This window comes from Mesoplodon densirostris, chromosome 15 (assembly GCF_025265405.1).
Source record: "Mesoplodon densirostris isolate mMesDen1 chromosome 15, mMesDen1 primary haplotype, whole genome shotgun sequence".
In the NCBI taxonomy this organism is placed as follows: domain Eukaryota; kingdom Metazoa; phylum Chordata; class Mammalia; order Artiodactyla; family Ziphiidae; genus Mesoplodon; species Mesoplodon densirostris.
The window spans coordinates 5,764,687-5,783,607 of NC_082675.1; the positions used below are offsets into that span (position 1 = coordinate 5,764,687).

General features: G+C 56.8%; 1 protein-coding gene across 20 annotated transcripts in view; it reads left to right on the forward strand.

The window, feature by feature from the left end:
• Positions 1-3,263: 3,263 nt before the first annotated feature.
• NCOR2 (nuclear receptor corepressor 2) overlaps positions 3,264-18,921 on the forward strand; it is a 225,059-nt gene continuing 209,401 nt past the window's right edge. For 6 of the 20 annotated variants that reach the window (XM_060118201.1, XM_060118204.1, XM_060118197.1 and 3 more), the window contains exon 1: positions 3,264-3,456. The gene's annotated coding sequence lies outside the window, so the exon portion shown is untranslated. The remainder of the gene's footprint in view (positions 3,457-18,921) is intronic. The other 14 variants (XM_060118207.1, XM_060118218.1, XM_060118208.1 and 11 more) reach the window with 3 other exon arrangements.

Below are 18,921 nucleotides of genomic sequence, written 5' to 3' on the forward strand. Positions count from 1 at the left end.
TTGGTTGTGCTGGGTCTTAGTTGCGGCAGGCGGGCTCCTTAGTTGCGGCACGTGGGCTCCTTGTTGTGGCATGCGAACTCTTAGTTGTGGCATGCATGTGGGATCTAGATCGAACCCGGGCCCCCTGCATTGGGAGCACAGAGTCTTATCCACTGCGCCACAAGAGAAGTCCCTCAATACATTTTAATTGAGTGCCTACTATGTGCTGGGGATACAGCAGTGAGCCAGACAGATGAGGTGTCTGCTCTCATAGAGCTGACATTCTGATGACAAAAGACAATATATAAGCAACATGCCCAAGATAATTTTAGATGGCGAAAGATGGTGAGGAAAAGGAATAAGGGGATGGGTTAGAGAGTGCCTTGGGGTTTTAGATAGAGGTTCAGTGAGGGCCTTTCTAAGGAGGTGATATTGACCTGGGACTGGACGTTAGAAGATTGCTGTCTCAGGCAGAGGGAACAGCAAGTGCAAAGGTCCTGAGGCAGGGATGAGCTTAATAGTTTGCCAGGTATTTAGGAGGAAAAGGTTGAATGATTGGAAGGGGGACAGTGGGATCTGAACCTAAGGCAGAATTTGGCTCCATTCAGGCCAGAACCCCTTGGATGCATACATTAGAAGCTCTTAGCTAACCCTCATTCCCGAGGGGTGTAGGGGCCCTCCAGAGAGGCTGTTTGTGGGCCAGAGTGTTCGGCAATTTTTCAAAGCTGCTGTTCCCATTAGTTACATGTGGATCCCTGGGGTTGCTGCTCAGAGCCCAGTAGCGAAAGATGCAGAACACAGAGTAGCACTCAGGGCATGGGATGCAATCTGTGGGGGGCTGGGTATAGGGGCTCAGCTGAGACTCTTCCACCTCATCCTTCCAGAGTCAGGGTTCAGAGCACCCATCTGGAATTGCTAGCTGAGTGAGTCCAGCAAGTTAGCTTCTTAACCTCCCAGGGCCTCAGTTTCCCCATCTGTATTGTGGGACCCATCTCAGGAGCCCCCAAGCCCCCATCTGAGGGTTTCTGGAGGGAATTCATGAGCTCTGAGGACATGCACTTGTGTTGCTCCCTGCAGCCCATGAGGATGAGATTAATAACCAGAGAGACAGGAGTGGGCAAGAGGCCAGTCTTCTGCAGAAAAATGCCGCCCCTTCTCCTGGCCTGGGCGTTTCCATCTGTCACGGGGTTGGTCCAGAGGACACCGACGGTTGAGTCTCTACTTGGCTCTTCGAGGGGTTTCCATGTGACCCCTGGGACATTACAAAGCTGACAGTCCCCCTGCCTGCCTGACCCCCTCCTATGCCCCTAGACTCAGCCAGAGCCCCACGGCAACCCTTGGGAGGCAGAAGCTGGAAGAAGGAACCCCTGAATTTACCCCAAACCCTTCTCTTCAGTGCCAAATCCCAAAGCGGAATCTCATTGAAATGCAAATCCTGGGGAGTGTTCTCAGGTGACCAGGGGTTGAGGGTGAGGGCTCAGGAGCCTGCCTGGTGGGAGGGCTGAGGAGGGCTCCCCAGTTCCTGCCCTCCCTTCCCTCCCCCAGACTCCTCTGGAAGGCTAGTCCTTCCTTCCTTAGGTCTGGCTTTTGACCTGTGGGTTCCCACGCTCTGGTCAGGCAGCTCTGGAGCTGGTGGGACGAGGACGGGAAGGGAGGGGCCGTTGACCTGAGACCCCCCCCCCTTCTGTTCCAAACTGCAAACTGCCCCTCCACAGACACTTCCCTTTTTCCAGATTTCCTCAGCCTCAGGTGCTCCCCCCGACCCTCCCCAGGAAAAAAGGACCCGAGAATCCTGAGGCCGAGAGGGACACATTGCTGCCAGGACAGCTGGCAACCCCTGCAGGCCGGCTGGAGGCAGAGGCACGCCCAGCCCCTGGAAACCGCATGGCCGCCTCCCCACCGCAGCCATACCCCACTCCCCCTGGGGGTTCTCAGATGTTGGCAGATGGCAGAACTGAATCTGCTGAGACGTCGCTCCAAAAAAGGAAAGTTGAACTGAAAAAAAAAAAAATTTCAAACTCTCGTACATCTTAGGGGAAAGCAGAGGAGGAGGGAGGGTCCCGGTCTGGGGCTCCCAGTGCCCTCTGCTGTTTAAAAGATCTCCCCGGGTTTGAGAGGGCTGTCTGGGAGGGGCAGGAGGAGGGTAAGTGAGGACACACCGTTGTCAGGGCAGCCAGTGGGGCTCCTGTTGGAGCGGTGAGCGCCTGCGTGTGCGCGGGCGAGTGTCCACATGTGTGCTCGTCTGTGACCCTGCCTACTCGTGCTGTGTGTGCCCGACCACAAGCTTGCAGCATCGTGTCTGTGCATTTGTGTCCCTGAAAGTCCCCAAATGGGAGTTCACGCAACGCACTGCGTCCCTACTGTGAAAGGGCAGAAATCCTCGCCCTCTAGAAACGGACATTCATATGTGTGTGTGTGTGTGTGTGTGTGTGTGTGTGTATGCCTGCGTGTGTGAACTCCTGTGTCCGGGGTTTATCTGTGGGTGACCTTATGTCTTATGAGTCTAAGTCCTAGGCTACGCTCACGTCTGCGGGGGTTTGTGAGTTTCCCCACGTGTTCACCTGGGTTAGATGTTCTCTCTGCTGAGGCCCAGTGGGTGAATGTCCACTGGTGAGAGTTCTGCGCCCTACTGTGTGCCAGAGCCCCAAGAGCGAGCTCCACCGTGGGTGTCGCTGCACAGCTGTGTGGGTCCCTTAAAGGCCCTGTGTGTGGCCCTCCCCATATGACCCCTCCCCATCCACTGGCCGCTCCTGAGTTATAATTTAATAGCTGAAACGCTATTCCAGAGAAGTATCTGCGGCTGGGGAGGAGGAAGGCGTACGGCCCGCAGGAGGAGGAGGGGGCGGGATGGGGAGGCGCTTTCCCCCTCCTTCCTCCTTCGCGGAGCTGCTAAAAAGAAACTCGGCGTCGCGCCCAAGTGTGTGTGTATCTGTGTGGCAGCCTGTGCACGCGCGAGTGGGTGAGCGCAGGCCCAGGGGTGGCGACGCGGGCCCTTTAAGGAGCCCGAGGGGGCCGGGCCGGGGCGCGTCTGTGCGGGCGGGGAGCCAGGAGCTGGGAGGCCGAGCCGCCGCCTCCCGGGCTCCTGCCCCGCCCCCTCCTCCCCCTCCCGCCGCCGCCGCCACCGCCGCCACCGCCGCCGCCGCCGCCGCCGCCGCCGCCGCCGCCGCCGCCGCCGCCGCCGCCGCCGCCGCCGCCGCGGAGCGGAGCCGCGGGCAGGCCGGGCCGCACCGGAGCCCCGCGTCCGCCCGCGCCCCGCCCGAGCCGTGCGCCAGCGCCCTGCGCCCCGCGATGCGCGCCAAGTTGCGGACCAGGGACGCGGGGCTGGCGCCCTAGGAGGCGGCGGCGGGAGGATCGCGCCCCGGCTGGAGGCCGGGCCTGCTGCGCGCCCCCAGCCCGATCGGCACCGCCACTTGCCTGAGCGCCCGGGCAGCCCGAGCGCGCCCCGTGCTCGGGCGCCGCCGCCTCCACCTCCGTGAGGTGAGTTGGGGCCGGGGGTCCCCGCGAAGGGCCGGGGTGAGGCGCAGGGCGCGCTTCCGGGGGAATCGGGGAAGATCGGGTGGCGCACGCGGCGGAGTTGGCGGGGCCCCTGCACTCCCGAGTTGGCGCTCTCGGGGGTGGCCTGCTGGGGAGTGAGGCGCCTCGTAGACACTGCGGCCCGCGTGCGTGGAGGTGCCGGGGAACTTAGGGGAACTCCAGCTCCCCAGTGAGGGGGCGGGCAGGAGGGAAGTGGCGTGGGGGTGGGCGGGCGGGGGGCGCCCTGGAACTGCATAGGGCAGCCCCCCACCGTGTGCCACGGCCCTGGGGGCATGGCCGCCATGCGCCTCCCTCCTCCCCAAGCGGCCTCGGACTTGGGGGGGTGACACTGCGCCTTATTTTCCAGCGGGCAGTGCGGCTTTGGAGAACCCCTGGAGATGGCACCCTCGGCTCCCCGGCCTGGCTGCTGCGGAAGGCGCCTGGGGGGTTCCCGCCACCGGGGGTGGTGGTGTTGGCGGTGGCGCTCCTGGGCGAGGGGCCGGAGGGCTCTGGATGGGGGTCTCCGGGGAGAGGCACCCCTTGCTCCCCCCTCCCCCGTGGGCTGGTGTTCCTGGTGTCTGGGCCTGCCTCCCGCGGCTGGTGACGCCTCATTGGGCCGCCTCCTGGTCCCTCCCCCAGGCTGTGCGGATACTTGGGATGCCACTAGTTTGGGAAGTTGGAATTCGGAGCTGATCCCACTTGGGCTGGACCCGGAGGCCCCAGGCCCTGGTGCTGGGGTAGCACCCCCAGAGACTTGGGGGGGAGTGGGAGGGACCCGTGGGGCGCGCCTTCCCTACCCCGGACGCTTGCAGGAAAAAGCCCGAGGGAGGGAGAGAGGGCTAGGCAGGCGGGCGGGCGGGCGAGACACGCTGTACCTGTGAGCTGCTGTCGCCCGGGCCCAATTAGCGTGGGGCGCCCGGCGTTATTTTTACATTGTAGGTTTATTTTTTTGGCAGCGAGGGCCCTCCCGCCGCCTGTCGTGCGCTCCTGCTCTCCGAGGGTCTGGTGCAGGCAGCGGAGGCGGATCTGTTCTGTCGGCTCAGCCTCCTCCCTTCCTCCCCCTCCTCCTCCACCCCTGTTGGTGAGAACTGGTTTTATTATGATTTTTTTTTTTTCCCTTTTGCAGATTTGGAGGAAGGATGTGTGAGGGAGGCAGGGAGGAGGGAAGGGGAGAGGATCCCTGTGGAGTTCTGGGCTCGTTGGGTTGTGTTATCGGTGGCCTTGACTTTGCCCTTTTAAAACCAGATCTGGGTCCCCGCGGCTGCTTTGATAGAAGGGGCTCTCCGGGCCAGGAGTGAGCTGGGAGGGCGTCCCAGGGCATTGTTGTGTACCTCGTCGTGGGTGGCCTTTTTTTTTCTTTTCTTTTTTTTTGGATTGGTGGGTGCACGGAGAGCCCTCAGAGAAAGGAAGAGATGTGAGCTGGGATAGCTGAGCCTTTCACAGCCGACTCTGCAACTCAACGCCTTGGGTTGGAATCATACTTTTGCCACTTTACTGGCAGTGTGACTCTGGACACATTACTCAACTTCTCTGTGCCTCAGGCTTCTCGTCTGTAAAGTGGGGTAAAAATAGTACCGAGTTCAGAAGGTTGTTGTGAGAAGTGAGGTGGTAATACAGACAAGGTATTTGTATATGTGTTACGACAACCACTGTTGTTATTAGGATTCCTGGGTTCTAAAACTTGGCCTTTAATCCAGTGGCCTGGACATTTTGTGAGAAGGGGCTGCCTTGCATTTTGCCTGGAGATCTGGGGAAGGGAAGGGGCCTTCTTTGCACCTCCCTTTGCTTTTCCCGGTGAGGACCGAGAAGGGCAGGTGGCGCCTTCAGCCCATTGAACAGATGCATAGACCGAGTCCGGCTGGCCCGGAGCCGGCGGTGAGCTGGGAAGCGGCGGCGGCGGCGGCGGCGGTGGGGCGGCTGCCAGGGCATCCCGGGCGCTGTCTGGCTTCCCCGCGCCGGCTGCCTTGTCCCTGCTTGGAAACTTAACCACCGCCGCCGCCGCTGGGTGCCCGGGGAGTCTGCGGTACCCAGACGTGGGGGCGGGAACGCAGCGGGCTCCAGCCCCGGCCTCTTCCCACCGAGCTATTTACGCTTGCTCCGGGATCAATACTATTGATAAATCCATGTAAATGGTAATGTGGCTGTCAGGCCCCGCTGAGGGATGGAGACCCCTCGTGGGGCTGCGCGCACCCCCCTCCCTCCCTCAGCGAGGGTTTGGCTACGTGGGAAGGATTTATTTGGCATAATCCGTTCTTTTCACCCAATTAATAATACTCATACCACCTCCTAAAGATTTCTGAGAGCTCTGCAAACACGAATTTAGCTGCGTGAAAGGCCCGATCTGGGAAGGCTTGATTGTTCCCAGGGCATGGGGGTGGGAGGATTGGCCGGCTTGCCCGCTGGCTGGCGATGGAAGGAGGCCCCAGGAGTCCCGGCCCCCAGCGTCTTGCCATTCAGGCTGGATGTGGAGGCTGCCTGGTCCGGATCCCCCCACCCCCACCCCCGACTGCGAGTTGCAGGGGGGAGGTACCTTGTGCTGTGTTCCCACCCAGACCTGAGGCCTGTGGGTGGAGAAGTTGGAGGGGGCTCCCTTCTTAAGAAGCAGAGATGCACAGGCAGGAGAGCTGGGACTCTCACCGCTTCCTTCCAGCAGCTCTGAGAACAGAAAGGCCCCCACATCAAATGCTGCCTCTGACAGTAGGGGGTTGAGAGCTTTTATTTGTGTGTGTTTTTCCCTCCTCCCCCGTTTCCTCTTCATCTCTCTAATGCCAACGGCAGCCTCTCCAGGTGCCACCTCCGAGACTGGACTCCCTGCAAGGGGAACAGCTTGCGGGAACTGGTCATTCCTGCCCCAGGCACCCAGGAAAGGGGGCCAGGAGGGGACCTGAGCCTGGGCTGCTGCTTGGGGAGGGCCAAGCTGCCCAGGGTCAGGCCAGGGGTGTCATCTTAAAAGGCTTGTCCCATGGGTGGGTATGTGGAGCCCCCAGAGAAGTGATCCTTGGAGAGGGGGGGAAGGGACTTTACGACCTGTCAAGTGAACTTTTGGCCTAGGAGCTGGAAAATACTATGTATAATGCAATAGTAATAACAGCCGACACATAGAAAGCACTTACTATGGGCCAGGATCTGCCCTCAACAGGAATCTACCCCTTTACTCTTCATTACCATCCTGTGAAGTCAGGGCTATTATTATCCCATTTTATAGATGGTGAAATTGAAACACAGAGAGGTTAAATGACTTGCCCAAGGTCACACAGTTTGGATGCGGAACCAAGAATTAAGACCTGGCATTACTCATGGTCGCTTTGGTGCAGCAAGAATGAACATCCTGCAGACCTGCTCTGTGGAGCTGCCATAGAGGATAGGAAAAAAGAAATTATGTTTCTTATTTGAGCAGCACCTGCAGATCTTTGCCCCAGGGGGCAGGAGACTGAGAACTTGTTCTTTCTAGGATTTGGGGAGGGGCAGTGCCAGAGGCAGGTCTGAAGTTTCTTTGAAGTCTCCTTTTATCTTAAACATTCATGCAAATTTGGCATTCGCTCTGGCGATGGGGCTGTGTTTATTTTGAAATGAAAACATGGTTTTGAATTATTTAACATGGCATATAACGAGACTCCAGAAAGCTGCATCAGATGAGTGCCTGTACGCTGGCGGGCAGCCCTGGGGTACTTTGTAGCTGGAGACCTTGAGAGGTCCGGGGCAGATGACAGCTTTTTCCTATTTTCCAGATGAGGGCGCAGGTCAGAGGTGCCAGGCCAGCCCGAGGTCGCATGGTTGTGTGACTTTTGCTTATGATGATCAAAATCATCATCATTATCTTTCTTTTAGACCAAAGTGAGGCTTTTCTGCCTGGGCACTTCCATACCACCACGCCCAGCTGGGCTCAGGCTAGCCCTGGGGGAAGGAACTTTCGGTTTAAAGATCCATAAAGAATCATCCTAAACCAACAGTAGAGGACAGTCTGGGAGGGTTTTGTCCGAGATCCGCACCTCTGATCATTTCAAGTTCTGGTGAGTTGAAGTCCCGGCTTAGCGCTATGCAAGCAGAGTGCCCTGGGGCTGGTCCCTGCCCCTCTGAAAGTTTGGGTGCCCTGGCCTGTACACTGGGCACAGGGCCCACTGGGGGTAGGGGAGAGGATTAAGGGGCTGAAAGTGAGAGAGCTGAGTTTGATGTTCAGCCCTACAGTTTCAAGCTGTGTGACTCTGGACTGGTTACCTAACTTCTCTGAGCCTCAGTTTGCTCATCTCTAAGATGGGGATGATGATGATGATGATGATGATGATGATGATGATGCTACTTCTGATTTTATTGTTGTGAGGACCCGATGGATGTCATGCTATATCACAGGAGCTGTTGCCACTTTGTCCCCCACCAACCATTGGAGAGGAAAGGCTTCCCGCTGTAGAATTTATTGTTCACCCCAGGTCCTCACTGACAGGCTGGTTGGACACAACCCCTTCCTCCCTCTAAAGGGCTGCTGGGAGGGATCCTCTCATGGCATAGTCTCTTCACCTGAGCCCCAGGCCTGGGCTTGTTGCTCTCTGGAGGCGGCAGGCTCCTCTCCTGTCGGGCTGGTTGGTGATTCACAGATGTGCCCAGCTCTCTCCCTGGGCCCCTGAAGGCTGAGGTTTTCCATTCCGCCTTTAATCCCCCAGCGCCTGTCAGGCACTGAACTTGGAGCGCTTGGGCAGCCTGGAAAGTGGGGGGAAGCCTGATGGGGAGGACACAGGGAGCCTCCTGGGGGAGGGCCGAGCTTCCCCTTCACCTGGCAGTGGGGGGCGGGGATGGTTCTAGAAAGGGCTCCTTTGAAGTCAGACCTGATTCAAATCCTGCTTCCCTCAGTTAAAAACTCAGCGAAGTCTCTGAACTTGCGGCCTCAGTTTCCTTATCCTTAAGTGGGGGAGGGGTGGAAAATAACGCCCCCTCAGAGGACCGTCCACAGCTGCACTGCCCAGTCGCTCCCAGCGATGGTGGGAACTGTTCTAGATCTTTGCTGTCCCGTAGCCACTAGGTGTGTGTGGCTCTTGAGCGCTTGAAATGTGGCTAGCGCTGTCGGAACTGGTAATTTTATTCCATGTTAATTAACTTAAATTTAAAAAGCCACATGTGGCTGTGCCTGATCAGAAGGCCCAGGACTGGATGTTGAAACAAGATTCTGTGTATGGGAGCAGGGCCTGGCTCTTAGCAGCTGAGTGTTTTCCTTCTTTTGTGTGTTTTTTCTCTGCCTGGTGCCACTGTATCCTTGTCATCTTGGAAGGACACACCCCCTTCTGTGGTCCTGTTTCCCAGCAAAGCCTGAGGCTCTCCTGGGTGCTGGCCCAGGCTCCTGTGCCCTCCGTCCACCTCCCCTTGCCCCCGTTCCTCATGTCCCCACCCCCTCCTGTCCCACCAGCCTCTGGGGCCGCTCTGACCAGGAGACCTTTCTGTGATGGTGCGAACGTTCCGGACCTGCCCCATCTGCCCAACACCTTAGCCACTCTCCACTCTTCAGGTGGCACTGAGCACCTGAAGAGATGCTAGTGCCATCTAGGATCCGAATGTTATTTGCTACATGATTTTTTTTTAAAATTTATGTTATTTATTTATTTGGCTGCATTGGGTCTTCGTCTCTGCGCGAGGGCTTTCTCTAGTTGCGGCGAGCGGGGGCCACTCTTCATCGCGCTGCGCGGGCCTCTCACTGTCGCGGCCTCTCCTGTTGCGGAGCACAGGCTCCAAACGCGCAGGCTCCGTAGTTGTGGCTCACGGGCCCAGTCGCTCCGCGGCATGTGGGATCCTCCCAGACCAGGGCTCGAACCCGTGTCCCCTGCATTGGCAGGCAGATTCTCAACCACTGCGCCACCAGGGAAACCCTGCTACATGATTTTAATACATTTAAAATGTGAGTGGTGGGCACCCGTCCCTCTTGGGCAGCTTGACCTTAGAGCCTTGCTTTCTCTGTTGACTCAGGACCAGACGCCTGTATTCAGGCCACTGGCTGGATGTTCTCACCCTTCTTGGTCCTACCAGGCCACTGTCCCTGAGACTGGAGAGCTGGCTCAGTGTCCCCCACTTCCTTCCCTGGCTGTCATTTCTCGAGCACAGGGGACAGCCCCAGGTCTGTGCAAAGTGTGGGCAGCTCCCACTGTGAGCTGAGGTCAGGTCCATGGGTCTTGGACTCAGGCTCAGAGGAATCCCGGTTCGTAGAGATGATGGTCCAGCCCCCGACTTGTCTGTTTCTGCACCTGCAGATACATCCGGAAGGCCTGCTTCCCATAGGGGCCGCCATGGTCCATATGTTTTTCTGCTATGAATTAACACATTATGGATGTCTTTCCATGTAGATAACAACTAGATTAACTTTTTTTTTGGCGCAGGGGATAACGTTACTTTTATTTTTCATTTGAAAAATACAGAAAACCAAAAAGTAACGCACTGAAACCCTGCTACTTGCCTCGGGCTTTATAAAAATGTGTTTTACTACAAGAAAAGGCATGGGCCTGTTAAAAAATTAAAACAGAGCCCACAGGTGTCGAAGTAAGTCTCATTCCTGTTCCTACCCTCCCATTTCTGTCCCCCAAGGCAGATACACGTGGGAAAAGTTTCCTCTCAGAGATACTCTGGCCATATGTCCGCCTGACAGGGACTTGGATGTGTGTGCTCCGTTTAAAAACAAGCACACAAATGATATCACACCCTATTCACATCTTACTTTCCTCCTTTAAATTATAATACATCTTAGGAGTTTATTCTGGAATATATAGAGAGCAGGGGTTAGCAAACTACGGCCCGCGGGCCAAATCCAGCCCACCTCCACTTTTTTATATGGTGCGCAAGCTAAGAATGGTTTTTACATTTTCTGATGGTTGAAAAAAATAAACAGGAGAAGAGTATTTTGTGACATGTGAAATTAAGTGAAATTCAAATTTCAGTGTCTGGAAGTAAAGTTTTATTGGAACGCAGCCATGCCCATTCATTCATGTTTAGTCTGTGGTGGTTTTCAGGCTATAGCAGCAAAATTGAGGAGTTGTGACAGAGGCCGGAAGGCCTCCAAAGGCTAGAATATTGATTCTACTGCCCTTTACAGAAGATGTTTGCCGACCCCTGATAGAGAGCTCCCACAGTCTTTTTTTTTTTTTTTTTTTTTTTTTTTTTTTGCGGTACGCGGGCCTCTCACTGTTGTGGCCTCTCCCGTTGCGGAGCACAGGCTCCGGACGCGCAGGCTCAGCGGCCATGGCTCACGGGCCCAGCCGCTCCACGGCATGTGGGGTCTTCCCGGACCGGGGCACGAACCCGCGTCCCCTGCATCGGCAGGCGGACTCTCAACCACTGCGCCACCAGGGAAGCCCCTCCCACATTCTTTTTAACTTCAGCATAACCTTCCAGGGTTATGTCAAGGAAACTGGGGCCCTGATGAGTTTGAGGGTCGCACCGAGCAGGCCCCAAAACCCCTCCTTCTGCCTGGCTCGCTGTTCTTGCTGAGTTACGCTGATGCTGTTGTAGAATGCAGTAGGGCAGTGGGGATGGTTAAAGCAGATGACCTTTGGCACCATTTTTTGGCCTCTCAGATGATGTTTGAGGCTATAATCCCTTCTGTCCGGCGCTACAGAGTTGCTGTAACACCTTCTGTGTGGTGCTACATAGTTTTCACAAATTTTTGCAGTCTCTAATCCATCTTGTTTCCCTCTTTGCTTTGAGTGTTAGGATGCTCGGAGCCAAGTTTGCAGCCTGCCTTCAGCAATCTGATCTGGTCTGTGTTTTGGTTTTACCAACTTCATCCTGATTTCAGATTGGTTTGTCCCTGATTTTTCTTTTTGTCTTGACCTTGCTTTCTGATTTTTTAAATAATTAATTAATTAGTTTATTTTTTGGCAACGTTGGGTCTTTGTTGCTGTGCGTGGGCTTTCTCTAGTTGCGGCCAGCAGGGGCTACCCGTCATTGCACTGCACGGGCTTCTCACTGTGGTGGCTTCTCTTGTTGCGGAGCATGGGCTTTAGGCGCGTGGGCTTCAGTAGTTGTGGTGCGTGGGCTTCAGTAGTTGTGGCGCGTGGGCTTCAGTAGTTGTGGCGCGCAGGCTCAGTAGTTGTGGCGCACAGGCTTAGTTGCTCCGCGGCGTGTGGGATCTTCCCAGAACAGGGCTTGAACCCGTGTCCCCTGCATTGGGAGGCGGATTCTTAACCACTGTGCCACCAGGGAAGCCCCTTGCTCTCTGATTTTACCTTATCCTATGCATTCCTGACAGTTGTCTCAGTTCTTGAGGGGTGGGCTGGAGCAGACAGGAGTAGGGAAGAGGAAAACACTTGCGAGATGTTTCCAGGTTTGTGCCCCCTGCATGCCTGCGGGGTGGTGGGTGGGTGGTCTCCTAACAGATGATTCCAGAAGGAAATCAAGGCCCCAGGGAGTGTCTTAACCAAGGTCATACCCTGGGCAAGAACCAGGGTCTTTGGGTGTCCATCCTGGGTCAGACTTGGGAAGGTGACCGTGAGTGGGTTGGAAGGTGCAGGATTCCTATTGGAGGCCCCGGGGCCCTTGGGGGCCACTTGGCCTGAGGGAAGACCCTGCAGTGGGGTAGGTGACGAGCTTACCACTCCTGGGTGGAGGGTCACTCCCGTCTGTTCCATACCCTGGGCCCAGGGATCTTGGAATTGTTGCGGTGGCGGTGCTGCGGGTGTGTCCGCATGGAGGGGCCTCTGGGCTCCGGTTCCAGCCTTGGTGCTCTGTGGATGCTTTCCAGTGTTTCTGCTTCCTTCTGTTGACCCTGGGATATTCCTCTGAGCTGGAAAGGAAGTGGGGGAAAAAGTAACCGACGGGTGGAATCAGATGAGACCGGCAACTGGCCACCCACTGGAGGGCATGTGTGGGTGTGTCTCCCGGAGACCCGGGGGCCCAGGCTCTCTGCCTCCTGTCTCCTGGGGTTGGCTTGGTTTTTGGTGACGTGTGTTTGTGTTTTAGGGCTTGTGAACAGAGATCAAATGAGCCACGGGGCGGAGTCCGGTGTCTGCCTCTTACTGGCTGTGCGATGCAGCCTAGGACAAGTAATGGAGCCTCTGTGGAGAGCTTCTCAGTTTACCCACCAGTGAAATGGGGTGATGAATGACACACGACCTCAGAGGGTCTGGTGAGGCAAAGGGAGCTGAGGGGCCATTTGAGGCGTGAGTGCGTCCTTCAGGCCGAGTCTTAGTCCCTCTCCTTCCTGTCTGCGGCTCGTAAACCCTCGGAGCCCACCCTGGGGCCAGGCAGGTAGATCCAGCAGCCTCCTTCCCTTTGTCCCAAAGGGGCTTCAGGCCCGATCTGTCCCAAAACGGACCTGCGGTCCCCCCTCGCCCCCCGACCCCCCAGCCTGGGCTTCCTCCCTGAGTGTGGGGCCGAGCCAGAGAGCTGGGGGTCACCCCAGCTGCCCTCTCACCCGCCCAGCGCCTGCAGAAGCCTCCATCCTGCCCCCAGTCTGTTCTGTGCAGAGCTGCTGGGTGGACCCTGTGGGTGAGTGCCCTGACCTGACTCAGAGCCCCATGAGCCCTCAGGGCCTCCCGGCACTTCTTGCATGAAATCCAGGCCCTTCTCACTGCCTTGGAGGCCTGTCTGCCCCGGCGTCTGCTGACCTCCGACCTCCCCTTGGCGGCCACCCCTGCAATAACTGTGTGCTGTGTTGGGGGGGGAGGGGGGACTTCTGGCCAGGAGGTCAGGAGGGGTGGGTGGGAGGGGAGTGGATTTTTCTTTGTGGCCCAGGGGGCCTCTCTGAGAGATGCTGGCAGTCAGAAGTCCCTGAGGCCAGGCCTGGGGGTGCACACAGCAGGGGGCCCCGCGGGGAGGGGGTGCCTCGGGGGTCCCTGCTTGTCCTCACGCTGAACTCTGGTGCCCGCCGCAGACCCTCCGGAGCATCGCCCAGTGCTGCCCCCGTGGCCATGGCAACTGCCTGGCACCGCGGCCCGGCTCGTTAGGCTAACGAGGCGAGCCTGCTGGGCCAAGGTGGGGGGTCGGGGACGTGCTGCCCTGGGGCTCAGTGGGGCTTGTCTGCCAAGCCACCGGCCACCACCGGGCCAGGAGCGGAGCGGGGGCCCTGGAGGGGTGCTGCAGAGGCCAGCGGGAGTCAGGGGTCGCCAGGGTCCTGGGGGCTTGGGCCAGGTTTGCAGGGTGGGGTTCTGGTGGGAATTATGTGTGGTGGTGACTCCTGGGTAACTCCTGTGACCAGTTAAACTAGGGGAGGATGAAAGAGGGGGGAGAGATTGGGAGGCGCCCACTTTTCCCTGCCCCCCACACCCACCGACACCGTCTGCCACCCTCCTAAGTATTCTTAACCATTTTCACTTCTGCCCACTTCTGCTGCCTGCACTCCATCTAGGCCACCGTACTGGGTGGAATAGTGTCCCCTCCCCCAATTCATGTGCTTCCCAGAACCTCAGAAGGAGACCGTACTTGGAAATAGGGTCGCTGCAGATGTAATTAGTTAAGATGAGGTCGTGCTGGAGTAGGGTGGCCTTAAATCCGGTAGGACTGGTGTCCTTATAAGAATAGAAAGTCGTGTGAAGACGGAGGCAGAGAATGGAGTGATGCGTCTACAAGCCGAGGATTGCTGGCTAGATCCATGGAACAGACTCCCTCGGAGCCTCCAGAAGGGACCACTCCACCCGACACCTTGATTTCAGACTTCTGACCTCCATAGCTATGAGAGAATAAATTTGTATTGTTTTAAGCCCCCTAGTTTGTGATGAGTTGTTACAGCAGCTCCAGGAACCTAATACAGCGCTCATCATCACTTGCTTGGACTATTACAGTAGCCTCCTCACCAGTCAGCCTGACCATCTGTTCCCCACATGGCAGCCAGAGGGTTTTCTTTTAGGCCTGTCCCTCCTGTGCTCAGAGCCCTCCCATCTCAGACAGCATAAAAGCCAACTCTTTATCTTGCTTAAAAGTCCCTGCACAGTCTGTGCCCCGCCCCTCCCACCCTCCACCAATTCCCTTTCTGATCTGTTCCCCTTGTTCTCACTCTGTACCAGCCACACTGACCTCCTTGTTGAAATTTACCTGACATGTGTCTGCCTCAGGATCTTTGCACTTGTTCTGCCTGCAACACTCTTCCCCCAGGTGTCCGTGTGACTTGCGTCATTTCTCTGCCATCTTTGCTCAGATGTCACCTTTTCTGTGGGTCCTTCTCTGGTCTTAATTAAAATGGTACCCTCTCCTCCTCAAGCCCTCTCCTTCCCTCCTTCACATGTCTCCTTCTGATGAACTATGGTTTTATCTGTTTAACTTGCTGTTGTCTGTCATCCCTGCTAGAATGCATGTTCCAGAAGGGCAGGGACTTTGGTCCACATTCCCTGCTGCATCGCCATTCTAGAACAGCTCTGGACACACAGTAGGTGCCCAATAAATGTATTGAATGTCAGGTTCTGGCTGGGCGTGGCCTGACCTGGCATCCCAATGCAGGATGTCTTGGGATCCCAAGTTGTCTGCCTTTCCCTGCATCTGATACCTTTTCCCTCACCTGTGGCCCTCCTCAGACCCCCAGAGGTCACTGGGCCTTCAGCTGCTCCCTCCCTGTCTTTCCTGTGGGTGGTCATGACAGTCCCCTGCAGAGCAGAGCTGATTACTGAGCTCTGGAGTGGCTGAGGTTTGAGATAATAAGGTCCTGGCTACTTCAGGCCTCAGTTTTCCCATCCACGAAATGGGCACAATCAGATGGCTCATCTCTCGAGGCTGTTGGGAGCGTTCAGTGAGGTCACCCAGGAAGGGGTTTGCTGCCTGACGCTGAGAGCACAGAGAAAGACCTCAATCCGATTGGTGCTTGGTGGCCGTGGTGTCAGTTTGCTGTGCTGGTTTTTAGAGGAAGGATGAGACATCATAGCCGGATGACTCCAGGTGCCTAGGGGACTTTAAGCCCGTGTTCCCTTAGGCAGGTGGCCTCTGTCTGCTCTTGTGGCCTGAGACGTCTCCTTCTTGGCCCCATGTGCCTGTCCCCTCCATCACAGGAAGGTAAGCTCTGCAGGGTCCGAGGCGGGCATTCCCAGGGCCTGTGAGGCCTGTTTGTTGTTTGCTGAGAGAGAAGACTCCAGGTAACTTCACGAAACCCAGGGGCAGGAGGAACCCTTCTCCCTTTCTTGGGCTGGGTTCTTCTTTCACTCTGTGCCTCAGTTTCTGCATCTGTAAAATGGCGGTAAATGTCTTCCCTGCCTCCTAGGGGAGTGGCCTGGATTAGGGCACCTGGGGTGGCCTCTATGATGGTGACCTGCCGTGGACAGGTTGTGTGCATGCCATCTTCCTCCCCACCTTCCTTGTCTGGTCTCTGGGCAGGGCTAGGGGCTGAGCTGACAGAGGTTTTATGGGCGAGCTCACTCCGTGTTGTTGTATGTTAGCTCGTTTAAGCCCCCCAATAACCAGAGCCCCACAAGGACCACAGTGACAGCTGTGGCCGGAACTGTTAATTTCCCTGTTTAATGACGGGAGAATCAAGGCACAGAGTGGTGATGTCATTGGTTCAGGGCACATGGCTTGTAAGCGCTTTCCTCGGTGGGTGGCTGTCACAGGCAGGACCTGGCCTTTCCTCCTGTCTCCCTTTCCCATGGACTGTGGATCCCCGGGCAGGGGGGTCGGCCTGGGTCCACCATGTGCCCAGCCCTGGGCACCTCACCTCACCTCTCTGCCCTGGCCTGGCCTGTTTCCCTCGAGGTCACACTCCCAGGCTCCCCGCAGGCTCCTGGGCTCTGCCTTGCAGGAAGCTGACCCTGCTGTCTAGACTATAAATAGCAGCCGCAGCGGCAGGCAGGAAGCTGCATCTCATGGCACCTGGGCTCTGGCTGCTGCCCCCTTGCTGCATCGCCTCCTGGAACTGTGCTTCTCCCAGTGGGAATGCCGAGGCGGAAGAGTATGTGCACCCCAGGCGCTGCTCTGCAGGTTTGCTGTGTGACCTTTGGGCCCCTGTGGCCCTCTCTGTGCCCCTAAGCCCCTGGCCATGTGTCCGGGATGCCTCTGAGCTCCCCATGCTGTAAAGAGCGCCTCCACGGTGTTTGGATGGCAGCCAGGGAAGTGTGGAGGGTTTGGTAGGTGCTACGACACTGGGGGGACGGGTAAGTGTCTTCCTTGGAGGGGAGGTAAGTGAGAGGGGGGCATTGAGGGAGCCTGGGGAGGGGAGGTGGGCCCTTTCCAGATGCAGGGTGGAAGGGATGTGGAGGAGGATGAGGTGGAGCTGCCTGGAGGGTCCTGGACTGGGAGGCAGGCCATGGGGTGGGCGCCGGGCATTTGAGACCCATCTTGTTTACCGGGTTGCTGTGTAATTTTTGTACAACCTCTCTGGGCCTTGGCATCCTCCTCCCAGATTTCCTGGCAGGAAAGAGACGCACAAGGGTTTTGAAGCAAGGAGAGTATTACATCGTGTCCTCTATCATCTTTCGCGTTGCGATGGCTACTATTGTTAATATCATTACGTTGTCACGGGGCAGGTTTCACCTTGTCCCTGTCCATACTGCCAGGTCCTTGGAGACCCGGCTCTTGGGCAGGGGTCAGTGAGGTGTGGTCATCAGCAGCCATGGGGGGAGGGTGCTGACTCACACCAGGGATGCCCCTAGTGGCTGTGCTGCTGGGCACATTGGATGGCCTCTGCTTCCCCAGTCCCTGCTCACCACCCATCAGCTGTGTAGTGAGGGCTTGGTCCTCTGGGTGGTCTTCCAAGCATGAGTCGTGTTACCGGTCAGTTGAACCTTGCAAAGCCTTCCATTTTCCCAGAGGTTGTTTGCTTTGTTGGTGCCAGTGGCATTCTTGACCTAGAATGCAGGGCCATGAACGTTTCAACAGGGCGTCTTCCCTGTTACGGATCTTGCTGGAGTGGGGGATGAACAATAGGGCGATTTGTAACTGGTCCCCAAAACCCACAAAAGTTGCCCAAGAAAATTGATCGATGAGTTATTTGTTGTCATCTTAGGGAAGTCTCTAGTGATGAGCCACAGGGCTCTGCCTGATTCACATTTCCACCAAAGGCTAGACTGGGCGCCCTTGGGGTACGTGTTCACCATACAGATGACGGAACGGGGTATGCCTGCTCTGTAGGAGTGGAGAGACCGAGTCACGTGGACTCGATACTTGCCTGCTGGAGCTCAGGGTTTGTGAGATGGGCCTTTGGAGCAGTTCCCTCGAGGCCCAGAGATTTTTGGAGCCTGTGGGAAGGAGGATAATGGTCTCCTGCAAAGATGTGCGTGCCCCTGAACCCCAGAACCTGTGACTGTGCTGTGTTACATGGCAAAGGGGAATTAAGCTTGCAGATGGAATTAAGGATGCCAGTCATTTGACCCTGAGGTGGAGGAAGTTATCCTGGATGATCCTGGTGGTCTCACAGAGGTCCTTATATGGAGGAGGCAGGAGGTTAGTCCAAGAGATTTGAAGATGCTGTGCTACTGGCTTTGAGGATGGAGGAAGGGGCAAGGAGCCAAGGAGTGCAGGCAGCCTCTAGAAGCTGGAAAAAACAAGGAATGCGGGCTCGCGGAGAGCCTGCTGCAGGGACACAGCCCAGCCGACACCCTGATGTTCGCCTTGTTCGATTCATTTCAGACTTCTGACCTCCAGAACTGTGAGATAAGAAATCTGTGCTGTTTCAGGCCACCGCGTTTGTGATCATTTGTTACAGCAGCAAGAGGAAACTCAAACAAGAGCCCTCATCTTCCCTGAGACCCCTAGCAGCCAGGTGCCACCTGGTCATTTAGACCGTGTGTGTCCCTGCAGCCAGTGACCTTGGAATCAGGTGACCGCTCCGTGTCTTGCCCTTGCCCTTGCCCTGGGGCTATGCGTGAGGGACACAGAGCGAACAGAAGGACCTGCAAACTGTACAGGGCTGTGCTGGAGAAAAAAAATGAAATGCAAGGGCTTCCTTGGTGGCGCAGTGGTTGAGAGTCCACCTGCCGATGCAGGGGACGCGGGTTCGTGCCCCGGTCCGGGAAGATCCCACATGCCGCGTAGCAGCTGGGCCCATGAGCCATGGCCGCTGGGCCTGCATGTCCGGAACCTGTGCTCCGCAACGGGAGAGGCCACAACAGTGAGAGGCCCACATACCGCAAAAAAAAGAAAAAGAAATGCAAGAAAAAAAATCTAGAAGCAGAGAGATGACCATTTGGAGGTTTTGGAGTGGGGAGGGAGTGGTGTGAAGTAGGGATGTTTGTGTGTTCATTTTTTCTTTTTTCCTTCAAATCCGGTGGGGGTACCTGGCTCCAATGAAGGGCCGGGGGGAAAAAACTGTGTCCCCAGCCTGTCCGCCCAGCTGTGACGAGCCACAGATGATTCTTCTGGGTGGGGTTCCCAGGGGGCAAGTGCTCCACATTCTCGGAGCAGACGGGCGATGCCACATGCTGCTTCCTTCCCGGCTTTATTGAAAAGAGAAAGAAAATGGCCCACGCCTTCGGCCCGAAGGCCCTCTGGGCCGGAGTCCAGAAACCTGAAGCCTGCAATTAAATGAAACTGGATCCTTAGGTGGGG